Here is a 16036-nt window from a genome sequence, read left to right on the forward strand (position 1 = left end):
TTTCTGGTTCAAATTGAGGAGCAACCATGAAGAAGAGTTCCCAAGAAAAAACAAACAGCATCATCCATTTCATTCATAGCGATCTCTTTGGTGTCTCTTCAACTCCATTGGAGCACTTACCACTAACATTGTTTGAGCCTCTGCAGTACCGTCGTGTGATGTCAGCAGAATAGACATATTACCTTATCATACTACTGATGTCACCCTAACATAGAAGTGTCAGCGGTTGTGGTTTAAATTCCACCTGCATTTGAAAGTCAAGAGTACAGTTGATTGCTGCCAACTGTCTGCGTGACAGCTAACTTAGAGAACTACATAATCCTGGAAGGGAACAAAATGCAGCCACTGTGGAGACACCTTGAACGGCCACATGAGGTGGTCCAACACCACACCCCTGCTCGCTGGAAAAACTGAAGTAGGTTTATTTCATACACATACTGTATTTTGATGTGTCTATGATACCAAGTGAGACAGATGTTTGCCCAATTGTTCTTATACCACTAGTACGGCATCTGTTGTAGAGCTTAAGGACCATGTATTTTTTTTATTATTGCACTTTAAGAACCATAATTTTTTATATAACAATTTGAAACAGAAGAACCAGAGCTTGATTTAGGTAGAATGAGTTATATTTTTTAATTTTGTGAAACAGAACTGTTAATTTCTACTTACCGTTATTTTCTTTGTTTGGTGGAACTATGGAAAAATACAGCTTTTTCACCTATGTTTTCATTCTTTTGTAATTAATTATCTGTTGAAATTATAAGTAAACATGTTGTGTTTAATGTTATAAATATGGCAGTGACGAATATTTTTTTTTTATTTAGTACTTTTATGCAGTAAAAACATGTTTCTAAGAAAAAGTTAATCACTGGTTAACTGCAATCACAAAGCCATTTTTACTGTTAATCTAATTGTAGGGATTTCACGGATTTCAGTTTCAGCTCTTGGAAGGCTCCCTTAGCTTCTCCTTGGGATTGTAGGACAGAGGAATCTGGTAATATCCTTTTGTGGGGTTCAGGGGCGTATTCCGAGTTGGCCCTAACCGCTCAAAAAAGTTATCTACCCTGGGCTTTGGGAAGGTGTCGAATTTCAAGACCTCATTGAACTTTCTGTAGTCTTTACAAATGTGCTACTCCCCATCTGGCTTTGACACCAACATTATGGGACTGCACCAGCCATCTTCATTGACCTTGAGGTTCAACATCCTTTTAACATCCTCCAAGATCATATCTCTCCAGGCTCCATGGATCCGATAGGGCTTTAGGTTGACTCGAATATGAGGCTTTGTGAGAACCTCATGCTCTATGACCTGGGTGAAACCTGGTAACTCTGGTAACTGGTCTGCCTTCCTGTGCAACAACTCCTGACTTTGCTGCTTTAAGGAGTGGGAGAGTCTCTGCCATATAGACATCTTCCTTGTTGGCTTTTGGATGTGGTCAGCAAACAAGTAGCCTCAAGGGGTTGCCTGTCCTGCCAAGGCTTGATCAGGTTAACATGGTAAACATGGTACAGCTTACTTTTCCCTGATTGTTGAACTTTGTAATTAATGTTTCCAACCTTCACTACTTTAAAGTTGCCCTGCCACTTTGTAAGGAATTTATCCTTTATTGCGAGTACAGCACAAGTACCCGATCCCCAGAGTTACACTTTCTCAACCTAGTCAAATTATTATACACCATTGAGAGAATCTCCTGTGACTTGAGGAGGTGCTCCTTCACAATGGGCATCACAAAGGCAATCCTTTCCTGCATATGGAGCACATTCTCTAATACACTTCTGTAGGAAAAATTCTCATCTTCCCAGGATTCTTTTGCCACATCCAAGAGTCCATGAGGTTATCGGAATTACGGCAGTTTATATGGGGAGATGCTTGGGGAAGTTCCCAGATGGAGAACAACAGATAGAGAAATAGATAGTCCAAGCCCCACCCATCTTTTCTACCATCTTCTTTAACATGGCTTTTAAGGTTTTATAAACCTTTTCACCAGTGCATCATCTGTGGGTGGTATACTGAGTTCTGGAACTGTGAAATTTTCAGGCTTAGTTCACTCATGACTTTTGACAATAACAGTATCCCCTGATCTGTTAATATCTTTTTTAGCAGGCTAGTTTGAGAGAACATATGGACCAGTTCTTGAGCAATACACTTAGTGAAGCAGTTTCTCAACAGCATAGCCTTCGGGTATTGTGTAGCATAATCAAGGACCACTTAAATATTTGACCTTGATAATTGGCAGTTGAACTAGTAATGGCTAGCACTGCAGCCTTAGAGCACTGGGGTTTTGGGCTCATATCCCACAAAAGACAACATCTTCAAGAAGTTTGTATGTTTTCCACGTGTTTGCTTGGCTTTATAATTGGTTACCTGATTTATTCCAGGTAAAATATATCTTTGTACCATGTTAGCCATTGAAGATAAAAAATTGTTTAAAAGAACTAAAGTCCTCAGTGGTTGATACCTTTTAATGGATAACCGAAAAGATGGTAATAATAGCAAGCTTTCGAGACTGCTCAGGTCTCGTCTTCAGGTTCAATATAACAAAATCTGAAGAGTCACATATTTATACACAACAGGACATAGAATGGGGCAGTAAATAAAGGGCTATTTACTGCCCCATTCTATGTCCTGTTGTATATAAATATGTGACTCTTCACTCTTCAGATTTTGTGTTATATTGAGCCTGAAGAAGAGACCTGAGCAGTCTCGAAAGCTTGCTCTTATTACAATCTTTTCGGTTATCCATTAAAAGGTATCAACCACTGAGGACTTCAGTTCTTTTAAACTGATTTGTTCCCACACTCCAAGGACATACTGCATGGGAATTTTGATTCTGAGCCCCATTGGGGACAGTGATGATCACATCTGTAAAGATCTGTGGAATGAATAGAGCTACATAAGTGAGTAAAATGAATAAATAAAATAAACTAGGGGCTGCTAAAATTGGCCACCAGAATGGTCAGCTGGCATGTTGGACGGGATCAAGAGTAGCTCAAGATTTCTCTATAGCACCTAAGCCAGAAAAATTACTGGAGAATCTGCTTCTGCATCTTGTCTAACCCAGATGCCCACACAATACATAAGAATGAGCCATATCTAAAGGGTGCTTTAAGCCTGCTTTACACGGTACGACCGATTGTGCGATTTCACAATCGATCGTACCCACCCCCGTCCTTTTTGCGTCACGGGCAAATCGCTGCCCGTGTCGCACAAAGGTAGTAACCCCCGTCACACATACTTACCTCTCGTGCGACCTCGCTGTGGGCGGCGAACGTCCACTTCCTGGAGTGGGAGGGACGTTCGGCGTCACAGCGACGTCACACGGCCGCCGGCCAATAGAAGCAGAGGGGCGGAGATGAGCGGGACGTAAACATCCCGCCCACCTCCTTCCTTCCACATAGAGCCGGCGGCGGCCATGGGAGGCAGGTATGCTGATCATCGTTCCCGTGGTGTCACACGGAGCGGCGTGTGCTACCACGGAAACGATGGTCAACTAAATTCAACGATATTATGGAACCTAGCGAGCAGTACCCGACTCACGATTTGTGAGCGATACTGCGTCGCTAGGAGGTGTCACACAGGCCGGCATCGCCAGCGATGCCGGATGTGCGTCACAAAAACCGTGACCCCGACGATCTATCGCACGATAGATTGTCTGGTGTAAAGCAGCCTTTACACGCTGTGACATCGCTAGCAATCTCGTTAGCGATGTAACACGCCAGATCGCACATACGAATTGCAGAGATCGCACATGTGACTGGCGCTACAAAACTTGACCTATGTGCGATCTCAGCAAATCTTATCTGCGATCTGGCGTGCCACATCACTAACGAGATCGCTAACGATGTCGCAGCGTTTCAAGAACCCTTAACACTATGGGTCTATCCCTGACACCAGCAATTGTTCTATTACTTCACCTTTGTTTGGTCACTCCATATAACAGATCCCATATAATGGTAAAGTATGGTTACCGAGTGTCATCCCCTATCTCTCAATATTATGTGTCTGTGTCTTACAGGACATGTTCTCCAGAGAAAGATGTTCTTTGTAACCACTTATTCTCTAACCAAGAGTTGGAGATCTTGAACACAGGACTTATATTAAGAATTACCTAAAAATATTTAATTAATTTCTTACCAACATTGGACGTACTAAGTACATTCTAGCTCATGTCGGTATAATCACCTCCGACTGTCTCGGTGAGCCGATGGTAAGTCCCGCACATGTCTGCTGATTTGTACAGCCCACATCAGTTGCAGATGGATCCGCAATTCATCAGTGCCTGTTAACCCCATAGATCGCGCTGTCAAAATGTGACAGCGCAATGTAAATGGCCGTGGCGGGGAAAGCACGTTTTCCCTCCATCATCAGGCCCTGTGGCGCAATCATGGGAAGCTAATGGTTACCATGGTAGCACAGGGTCATTTGATGACTCCTGTCGCTATCATGACGTAGTTCCTGTTAAAACTGACAGAGCACCGTCTCAAACAGGAACACTGCATTTCTGCTAATAAGAGCTGTGCACTTATTATGAGCAGAAATGAACAAGCAATCAGACTGCTGATCTTATAGATATGATTCCTTTTTTTTAGTTTGTCAGTAAACCCATCATGAACATCCAATGAATGAAGCCTGTAAGGAGGTCTCGTGCTTCTAGTATATGGCTATTACAAGGATTTTTATAAACCCTATCACCCTCAGGCAATTTTCCATTTATTTGCTATTATTTTTTCTTCTCCTTCTTCCAAGTGCCATAGCTTTTTTTTTCCATCCACCTAGCAATATGAGGACATGCGATGTCGCTAGCAATTGCACCCGCCCCTGTTGTTTATGCGTCACGGGCAAATCGCTGCCCGTGACGTACAATATCTGTACTGTGCGTCACACGCACATACATTAGTAACGACGTCGCTGTGGGCAACGAACAACCTCTTTTTTAAGGGGGCGGTTCGTGCGGCATCACAGCGATGTCAATCAGCGGGCCACCAATAGAAGTGGAAGGGGGGAGAGCAGCTGCATTCACGTCACTCCTACCTCATTGCCGGAGGACGCAGGAACGCTGTTGTTCGTCATTCCCGGGGTGTCACATGTAACGATGTGTGCTGCCTCAGGAACGATGAACAACCTGCATCCAGCATGAGCAACAATATTTGGAAAATGAACGACGTTTCAACGATCAACGATTTGGTGAGTATTTCTGATCATTAGCGGTCGCTCGTAGGTGTCACACGCAACGACGTCGCTAACGAGGCCGGATGTACATCACGAATTCTGTAACCCCAACGATATCTCGTTAGCAATGCTGTTGCCTGTAAAGTGGCCTTTAGTCATTGGCAGAGACAGAACAATGCATGAGGTCTTTAAACCTCCACTCAAAATCAACACTCAGGCAGCTCAGCTACCTTAGATAGTCCAACGAAAAACTTGGAGTGGATGTAAAGGAGCGGCCAATCCCACTCAGCTTTTTAGCTTGCTCCTAAATCCCAGACCAAAACTCAGGGCCGATTTAAACACCCTCTACATCACCAAGGCTAGCCACTTTAGTGACACATACCTCACTGCCAGGACTTTTCCAGATGCTTCCCTACAATAGTATCCATATTATGTTTTGTATTTTGCAGCACATATTTACTTTATTTATTTTAATGATATTATTTTATGATAAGCTTTTACTCTATTGTAGTAAATTATAATAATTTCATGACAGCCTCTCTTTTCAATGCATTCAACTAATAAATATATAGTATCACCACTTCACGATCGGCCGCTTTTGCACTTTCCGTGTTTTTTTGCCTTCCTTCCTCCGAGAGCCGTCATTTTTTTTTCAGTCAGTCTGGTCATTGGAGGGCTCGTTTTTTTGCAAAACGAGCTGTACTTTTAAATTAAAAAATATGTTTTACCATATAGTGTACTGGAAAACGATAAAAAAAAATCCAAATGCGGAAGAATTGTAAAAAAAAGTGTGCTTGCACTATTGTTTGTGAGATATTTTATTCATTGTGTTCACTATTTGGCAAAACTGATGTGTGAGTGTGATGACTGAGGTTGGTGAGAGTTTGTAGACATCAAAAATGAAAAGGTTTATTTTTATCTAAGTGTTAAAAAAACCCTGAATTTTGTTCAAAAAAACTGGAGTATGTTTTGCGCCATATTCCGCGACCGGTAGCGTTCTCATTATTTGGGGCTAAGTGAAGGCTTATTTTTTGCATCTGACATTTTCAATGGTACTATTTTTGTGCCGATTCTACATTTTGATCGCCAGTTATTTCATTTTGCGCAAAATCTGTGGCATCCAAAAAACGTAATTTTGGTATTTGTAATTTTTGGGCGCTATGCTATTTATCCATCAGATTAATTGATTTTATATTTTGATAGATTGGGCATTTCTGAACTTGGCGATACCAAATGTGTGTATATTTTTATTTTTTTAACCCTTTAATTGTCAATGGGGCAAAAAGGGGGTGATTTGAACTTTTATTTTTTTTTTTTTTTTCAACTTTTCTAAACTTTTTTTTAACTTTTTTTATTTTACTAGTAACCCTAGGGGACTATAAGGATCAGCAGTCTTATTGCTCTTTCATGTCTGCTTATCACAGCTACACAGTTGTAAACACCAGAAATGCTCATCTATCTCACACAACTCTCGGCCAAGTGAAACAGGAAGTGAGTCATGTGAGCTACAGGAGTCATCACATAACTCTGTGCTACCATGACAACCATCGGATCCATGTGATCACGTTACGTGACTTCCAGTTTCGGAGGGTGAATGAAATTTTATGGCGACCATGATTATAATGATGCTATCACAGCGCTATTTAAGGGGTTAAAAGGTACAGGCAGATCGCGGATCTGATCGGGCCTGCTAGGCACATATGCCAACTGTACAAATCAGCTGACATGTGCGTGGATCCCCCAGCTGCCCACGGCAGCCAGGTGGGATTAACCCTATGATCACTGGGACATAATTTTACTGCCCACGGTCGGTAAGGGGTTAAGTAAGGTGATGATGATTAATTAATCCTTTAACAAAGCCTTTCTTCCAGGCATACAATGTCTAGTTTTTTGTAGACAAAGAGAAACCAAGGGAAAAATTGTAAAAACATACCCTGCTGTAACTAAATAAAAGCATAGTGCATATAAACATAGGGTACTTAGTAAACACTGTTTTTGATCAAAAAAAGCATAAAGCTATCCCACCAACGCCAAGGTGTACCCAGTTGGGATAGTACCTACACTCTCTAATATTAAAACCTTACCATGGGTCTAAAATAGGCCTCAATGTGGCTAAGGGCTGAGAGCGACCGGGTCCCAACAGGACACACACAGTCAGGGGGATTCACAGAATGAAATGTCCAGCTCACCAAGAGGGAGGGCCACACCCCATTTGTACTGAATACAAAAAACTACATAAAAACAAAAAAATGAGCCAAAAACAGTGTTTACTAAGTACCCTATGTTTATATGCACTATGCTTTTATTTAGTTACAGCAGGGTATGTTTTCACAATTTTTCCCTTGGTTTCTCTTTGTCTAATGGCCAGTGTGAACATGAGCTCACAAGCTCCATGTATACCATCTCATACTCCGGCTCATTTTTTTTTTTTTTTTGTTTTTATGTAGTTTTTTGTAGAGTCTAAGAAATTTACTGAAAACTGGTAAAAACCAGGAGAAAAATAGATATAAATTGTGAAAAATAATATATATATAGTTTTCTTAATATAATGAGAAAAATGTTCTATAAGTATAAAATTAAAAGACAATTTTCTTGTTAATTATATCACAAGAAGTGTATTAGTAAACATTGCAAACTATACACTTTAGATTTCAGATTCATTACTAATAAGGACTTGTATGAGGAATATACAAGTACTATAGAAATGTAATGGACCATATTCTATAAAATTAAGATACCAGTAAGTAGTCAAAAATGAAAGAAAATAAACTCATATTTTAATAATTAAAAAATGAATTGTATACTAAGTAATTCTTAACATGCAAACATATCTTAGGATTTGTACTTTGACATATGATATAATATATAAAATAAAAACAGTTACTAAAGCAAGCTCTTTTGTCTTGAGAAGCAATAACAGTAAGAATTTGTATGGCTAGAAAAAATAAAAATGACATACTCAGATTGTTATTTTATGACGCATCACATAGAGGTAAAAGTTAATGAGCTACAACAGTACATTGCATTTTCTGTAGAAAATTCTAGGACTGAAGACCAAAATGTGAATGCAAGATTAGATTAAAAATTATTTGACAATTTAGTCCACCATAGCTGATAATTAATGTTCCATAGGCACCATGATTGAGTGGATGAGTGCTTTCAACATTACTCTATTTATATAGTTATGCAGTTTTTGCTTGTATTAATTTGTTTTTGTATCATTGCTGCAGTAAATTTAGTATAATTTGTAGAGTGCTGCAATGCCCCAGGCCCTTGGGATACTCGGTTCTGGGTGGTAGATAATGGGGATCACCGTCATAGGTGTCCATGCCCGTTCCGTGACCTGGGGGGGCGCTCGGTAACAGGTTTATTTTGTATGTCACTTGTGACGCAACTGGCGAGTTGCGGTAATAAGATGTCCCGCCGCTGCTGTGGTTTTAGGGACAGATGTGTGGCGCCCTGGACAAGCCAGGTCGTCACAGGTACTACACCAGTACACCCTACACCCCGGCTAGGCACACCGAAGCCAAACACAAAATCCTTGTTGCCTTCCTCCAGGGGCTGATGTCCACACCAGGAGGTGGGCCAGGCAGTTGGTCCCGTCCACTGAGGAGTTCACAGTCCTGGAGGCGGGAAAAAGGAGTGAGTTCAGTGAGAGGAGAGTTGAGTTTTGGAGAGGAAAGTGGTAGCAGAGGAGACTGACCATGTCCGGGTGTGTGGCCCGGGCACTCAGCAAGGTTGGCAGACGGTGGTGACCGTCTGCAGGAGAGGCTAATCGGAGCAAACCGTATGGACCGTGGACGGGCGGTGGCCCAGCGGTACTGGATCGGAGAGTAAAGAGAAGCCAGCACCATCCGGCAGGGCTTACGGACCCCATCCAGGCTAGGAGTCGCCGTAAAACCGGTCAAATCTGTTAGCGGAGGGAACCTCCGGGGTTTCCCAGCAGCCAAGACCCGATTGAAGGCAACAGCTCACATTGTAGAGGGAAACACAGTCACCGCCAAGGCTACAGTTCCCAGGGCCAGAGCCTGCGGGCAAAAAGGGGCTCCCTCAGCATCCATCCAAGCTGGGTAGCGGGTTACCGGTGGGAAGCCATTGGAACCATAACTCAACACAGGAATGCCGCTCGAGCCACCACCGAGCAGCAGCAGCAGCCGGATCCGAGCAGTGGGTGAGCGCAGTGTCCCCTCCTCCACCCGCGACAACTTGGCATCACGAACAGGATCTTACCACTCTGCCATCTGGTAGAGGTGCGCCTTGTGACCGCCAGAAGTGTCCGGCCAAAAACTTTGAGAAGCCGCCATTTTGGGCGCGAAAAATCCCCGCTCGAGCGTCTCCTCGAGCAGTGGAGGCGAGAAAGCCAAAATACCGCCCCATTAGAGGAGGAGCCGGAAAAAAGGCTAAAGGAGACGGATGGCGTCTGGCCGCATGTAGCTCATGACTATAAAAGCAGGGACGCCAGGACTCTGCAGCAATACTGGGTTCCTGGAAAAAACTCACTGCCGAGATGCACAGTCCAACTACCAACAGTGAAGCCCCCGCGCTCGGCACGGCGGCGTAGGTGAGGGACAGGACCGCCCCGCTGAGTGACTGTCTGCAGGCCCGCATGCAGCTCCTCCTGGAGGAGTGGGAGAATAACATGGCGGACGTGGTGGCTGCTATGCGGAGACGCGAGGTGGAGGAGGATTTGGAGGAATGGGTAAGAGACCCACGCTCCTGTATTCCCAAGGGATCGGCCACTGTAGCTGAGGGGCCCGGCCTGCACCCACTCGCCCTGCCTCCTCCCCCGCAAACCGTGTTAGCTGCTGCCGCCCCACCACTAGGCCCGCTAACCGTCCAACCGGTATCGATACCCTGCAAATCCGCCCCGGCGGACCGACCAGCTGCAGACGCTCAGGGCTGCCCTGAACCTCCCCTATGGGAGCCGCCGAGGTCTAATCCCTTAACCAAGATGTATCAGAGGCCCCGGCCAGGATGGCACCAGTCGCTGTGCCCGAGCCCGGGACCGTGATGTGGATGAAGGCCAGAATAATTGAGTTCAACCAATGCCACCAGAATCAGATATACCTCATGATGGAGCAGTGGACCAATGAGGTGGAAATGCTTGTTGCGGCTGCCATAATGCATGGGATGGGAGCAGATGTAACGGAGCCGATGGATGACCCACGTCCCCATGTCCTACCAGGACCGGCCACTGCGGCTGGGGGGCACGGCCCAGTCTCGGCCCTCGCATCGTCCCTGCCATTACTTATGGGGCGCCTCAGCGTTAACCAACCTGACCTGCTACCCCGTGCTACTACAGAAGGATCTGATGTGCTGGATGCTGGAAGCCTGGAGGCTGCGGCAGCTGGTGGAAACCCGCCTGGCACAGAGACAAGTGATAGTGACTCCAGCTCCGGCGCCGAGCCCATCCCTGAATTCGGGAAGGCGAGTGAGCGTCTTCGCTACGAGGGAGAGCCAGTGGTTTATTACATCCCGCGCACCGGGGGGAACGGATACCGGGCACCCCTCTCCCAGCAGACCTGTCACTGCATGTTCGATATGTTGGTGGCAGAGGATGAGGCCACCTCAGTGGAAGGTGAGCAGTGATGGCGGCGGAGCTTCACTGCAAGTTGTCCCCGTTGGGACCACCAGTACCGTTTGAACGTTTTTTGAATGATAAGTAAAGAAACCAACCGAAGAATTTACCTGATTGAACCGTGATTGAACCGGCCGTTGCCGGCAACTGTTGTCCCCGTAGGGACTGTCTGCAAACCTTGCGTAAGGAACTTCTTACGGACAAGTCCGAGAACTTGCAGGGCAACCACAAACTCAGTGGCATGTAAATAAAATTGTTGTTTGCTTGACACCGTTAACGCCTCCGGAGAGGCTGATTTGGGAGGATGGGCCTGGAGGAAAGGGATGGCCCAGGTCCACCACTACCGTAACCGGTGGCAATCCTCCGGGGGTTCAGGGGTCCCCATGGACGCGGGTCCCCTGAAAGAGACAGAACCCGCTCGGGCAACTTGGTGCTAGAGTGGGGTCAAGGGGTGCTGCCCATTTGCTTAGGGGCAGCATCAGGGCCAGGTTGCTTGGGTGGGAGAAGAGCGGAAGCCGTAATCGTTATTAACAATGTTGGTAACGTTTAAGTATGTGCCTCCCGATGTGGGAAGAATGAAAAAATGCTTGTGTTTTAAATGTTTTTACCGTTTTATCTTTTACAGTTAAAATAAAACCGGTGATGGACGAGCAGCCCGCGGACATTCTGCATTTTGCTAAGGGGGAATGTGGCGGCCTGGACAAGCCAGGTCATCACAAGTACTACACCAGCACATCCTACACCCCGGCTAGGCACACCGAAGCCAAACACAAAATCCTTGTTGCCTTCCTCCAAGGGCTGATGTCCACACCAGGGGGTGGGCCAGGCGGTTGGTCCCGCCCACCGAGGAGTTCACAGTCCTGGAGGCGGGAAAAAGGAGTGAGTTCAGTGAGAGGAGAGTTGAGTTTTGGAGAGGAAAGTGGTAGCAGAGGAGACTGACAGTGTCAAGGTGTGTGGCCCGGGCACTCAGCAAGGTTGGCAGACGGTGGTGACCGTCTGCAGGAGAGGCTAATCGGAGCAAACCGTATGGACCGTGGACGGGCGGTGGCCCGGCGGTACTGGATCAGAGATTAAAGAGAAGCCAGCACCATCCGGCAGGGCTTACGGACCCCGACCAGGCTAGGAGTCGCCGTAAAACCGGTCAAATCCATTAGCGAAGGGAACCTCCGGGGTTTACCAGCAGCCAAGACCCGATTGAAGGCAGCAGCTCACATTGTAGAGGGAAACACAGTCACCGCCAAGGCTACAGTTCCCAGGGCCAGAGCCTGTGGGCAAAAGGGGCTCCCTCAGCATCCATCCAAGCTGGGGAACGGGTTACCGGTGGGAAGCCATTGGAACCATAATACAACACAGGTGCAGGGAAAGGCAGTCACCATCAACCTGCCGGGAGGAGAATAACCGCAGCCGCCTGTGGGACCCGTCCATCCAGCCGTTTGTTTGACCAGAGACTCTGTGTGAATTACTGGCTGAGTGAGTACCACCTTGCCGTGCGGCACAGCGCTGCCCCCGCGACCCTGCACCTCACCAGGCCCTGTAACCCGCCTGTCATCCCTAAAACCCTCACCGGGGCCCCGGGACAACCAACCCCCTACCCACAGAGGGGAGAACCAACATCCAAGCTGCTCCCTGTCATCGCTCCCGGGATCTCCGTCTAGAGCAGCGGTGGTGTCACAACCTCACTACAACCATGGGTGGCGTCACGGACAATATCCCCAAACCACACACCAACCTCACTTTTCACCCACGGGCAAGGAACGCCGCTCGAGTCCCCGGCATCCGGCCCACCACTCGAGCCACCACCGAGCAGCAGCAGCAGCAGCCGGACCCGAGCAGTGGGTGAGCGCAGCGTCCCCTCCTCCGCCCGCGACAGATGGTATAGCAGCAAGTGTGTTAGCGCCCTCCGCCAGTAGGGGCTTAAGTCTCATGTAGGTGTGCTGCGCCTTGTGGTGCGCCAGTAATAGACACAACACAGTTCTTACAGATTAACTGGTATTTACTCACTGGATGTTGCAAGTGCAATTTGGTATGGCTGGTCAACTGACTTTCCTTTGTCCCGATGCTGACATGAGTCCCAGTTGAGCCCTCTGTGCACATGCAGAGCTGATGGTCCCCTTGCCTGAAGCTGTTGGTGACCTGCGGCGCTCCGCTCCTTTGTTTTTCTGGGCCCAGTATGACAGGCCTCGCGGTCCCTTGTGGGGTAGGCTACTTTTTGGTGCCCTCTCCCGGGTCCTATATATGAGGCTGTGTCCCTTGAGCTTATGGGTGGTGTGGTACATCGAAGTCACCACACACGGCTGGATCAGCAGACCGCCTGAAGCTGTAATCTACTCTGGGGTCCAGTACACCGTCGTGCGTAGTACCTGGGATCTTCTGTCTACCCTCAGGCTACTACCTCCTAGTCACCCTTTGGGGTCTCCTCACAATCCTCACACCCCTCTCACTCACTGACTCCTTTCAACTGTCACTCCTTCAACTGTCGTTTTTCCTCTGCCTACTCTGCCTAGCAACCCCTGTCTCTTCCCATTAGCTACGACCCATCCCCAGGCTAACAGCTAAGGAATTGGATTTCACATCTGCCCACTGTTAACCGTCTACATGCTGCACCCAGTTCTCAGGGAATGTGCCCCTACCTGTGTGTGAGATGTGGGTTGTCGGCACAGGGTGTTCCAGAAAACCTTAGGATCCTGCAGACCACTGGGGTAGCATACCCCAGGGTGCTGCATAATATTATAAAAATTTCCTTGGAGGGGTGGTCCAGACCCTTAAATGTCCTTTCTAAATATCTATCTTTACAATCCAATCTCTTTTAGCACTGTGACCTGACAACTAGTACGAGCAGACAAACTACAGGGACACACTAACACTAGATGTCCCAGAAATTTTGAGCTCCCTCCTGAAGTCCCGAAAGAGGGTCAGATGACCCTTAGTCCAAACTGAATAGAACTAACTAGAAACTAAATGGCTAAACTCAATGGAAAACAACAACCTCCTGTGGTGCGACAGTAATGGCCTTAATTACAGAACAAAAGACGGTGGTTATAGGATGTTAGCTAAAATCCTTCAGGTCATTCGACCTGTTTCTGGGTTCCAAAGGTAGAAATGTTAAATGACCCCTCTCTGGGACTTCTAGTGTTAAACAGGCACCTTGCAGTGGGGGAAGCTGCCTTATAAACACAGAGCCTAATGGTGGGGGCAAGGAAGCACATCTGGGTAATGTTGCACTCCCCCTTTAAAAGAAGGGAAAACAGAGCCGCTGTGCCCTAAATGCACTCCCAAGAGCCCAACTGTGCATGCAATGGAGTGGTAGGTGCCCACAGGCAGGACAGCCCTGAGAGCTGCGGGGTCAGGCAGGGGTCGACAGCAAAACACCTGTCAAAGTGACACTGGTCAGAATTGCAAAAAAATGGCCTGATCATTATTGTGAAAACCATACTTATGGGTAAAGAGGTTAAGAGTTTTTCAAAATTGAACTAAAAATGGAATCAAAGTTTCTCCTGTTAGTCTCTTGCTGGCTGTATTAACCAGTCTCTTGGCCATTTTGGCTGGGCCTCACACTGCCTGCATATTATCTTCTACTTTGAGAGTCACACATTAGGACACTTTTAAGTGAGCTCTCCTCACTGCAACAATGTCAAACATGTGGAAGCTAACTGTATTTTAGGCACACTGTGGAGCTCAGAAGAGAAAGGAGCATTAGGATTTAGGAGCACAGATTTTGCTGGATTCTTTTTTGAGGGGGGAACCATAGCATTTTTCAAGACCCATCATGATACCACTAATGTGAAAATCCCCAAAATTTCCATTAACCGATTACAGACCTGAGTGGGGACTTGTGTTTTTGTGCGTTGAGTTGAATGCTATTTGGTGACAATTTTGGTACAGAACATTTTTGATCAGTTCACATTTTTCTTGTGCTTTATGCTGAGCACTTACATTGAGGTTTCCATCTATATCTCTGAAATACGTAATTCGGGTGAACTCCGTGACTGATCCATTCACTAGTGAGGCAGCAGAGTTACCCTGGGCTCCGTTTGGCCTCTATACAGTGGTGTCCATCTTTTCAAATGTGAACAAAACTGTTAACATCTGCACTTTTGTGCTCACACAAAAAGATGGACACCGCCAGACAATAGGCCAGACATGAGGTCAAAGTGACTCCCCCTGCCACCTTACAGTGAATTTTCCATTTGTAATTTTGTCTGAATCACTTTTTTCAGAGATTTAAGGGTACTGGCCCACAATCCGCACACGATGTGTAAAGAATGCAGCATGTCTTCCCTTGCGGAGAAGCAAGTGTTCTCTTCAGAATACTGCAGATTCCTCAGCCTATGATCATGGTTTGGGGTGCTGTGGACCTTTGCTCTGTTTTCCCACCTGATGACACTCGGTCTCCGCAGCATAAATTGACATGCTGCCGCAAATTGACATGCTGCCGCTCGGGAAACTACAGCACCTGTCAGTTTGCATTTCTATAAATCCCATCCACTGCGATTGTACAATGCAGCAGATTGTAAACAGCAAAAACACGCTGCTTATATAACACTGCTATTGCTGATTGTGGGCATGCACCCTTACACATAATCCTGCTCCAAGATCTCAGCATAGAAAGCAGGATAAATATGAGATGCTCCATACTTCGATCTTTTAGCGGCAGAATGAACAATAAATAGTGCTCAAAGAATTAGCTTTATTTATTTTTACACCGTTCATGTTGCGGTATAGGTAATTAGGCGGCTCTATTTCTCGGGTCAGTATGATTATTTCTTTTTTTAGGTTTGGAAACTATCACACTAAAAACATTTTACAAAATAAAGTTTTTTTGCATCACTGGATTTTGAAGGCTATAGTTGTTTAATTTATTTGCTGTCATTTTTATCATTACCATTTTTGGCCACTTTTTCATCAATTTCTATTCCACTTTTTGTGAGTCAAATAAAAAATGATTCATCACTACAATAAAATGTAGAATCTAATAATCCCCCTACCCAGTATAGGGAAAACCCGTGAAGGAGGGAAAGTGACCAAAATCCATAAATATAAAATTACTAAATGTTATTAAATAAATGAAAAAACATATACAACCACAATAGTAAAAGACAGGATAATTCCAAAAATAGCAGCAAGACAAGTAATAGCTGTGCCTAGTCTCACATCAGATCAATCAAGAAATAACATCTGGAACACCATTCTGAGTCTGAACTGGGTGCAAAAACCTAAAACATCTACACTATATGGAGAGAAGGTATGCACACCAGTGACTATACAACGGGAATATATAAAAAGCA

The sequence above is a fragment of the Anomaloglossus baeobatrachus genome, chromosome 6 (assembly GCF_048569485.1).
Source record: "Anomaloglossus baeobatrachus isolate aAnoBae1 chromosome 6, aAnoBae1.hap1, whole genome shotgun sequence".
NCBI lineage: Eukaryota > Metazoa > Chordata > Amphibia > Anura > Aromobatidae > Anomaloglossus > Anomaloglossus baeobatrachus.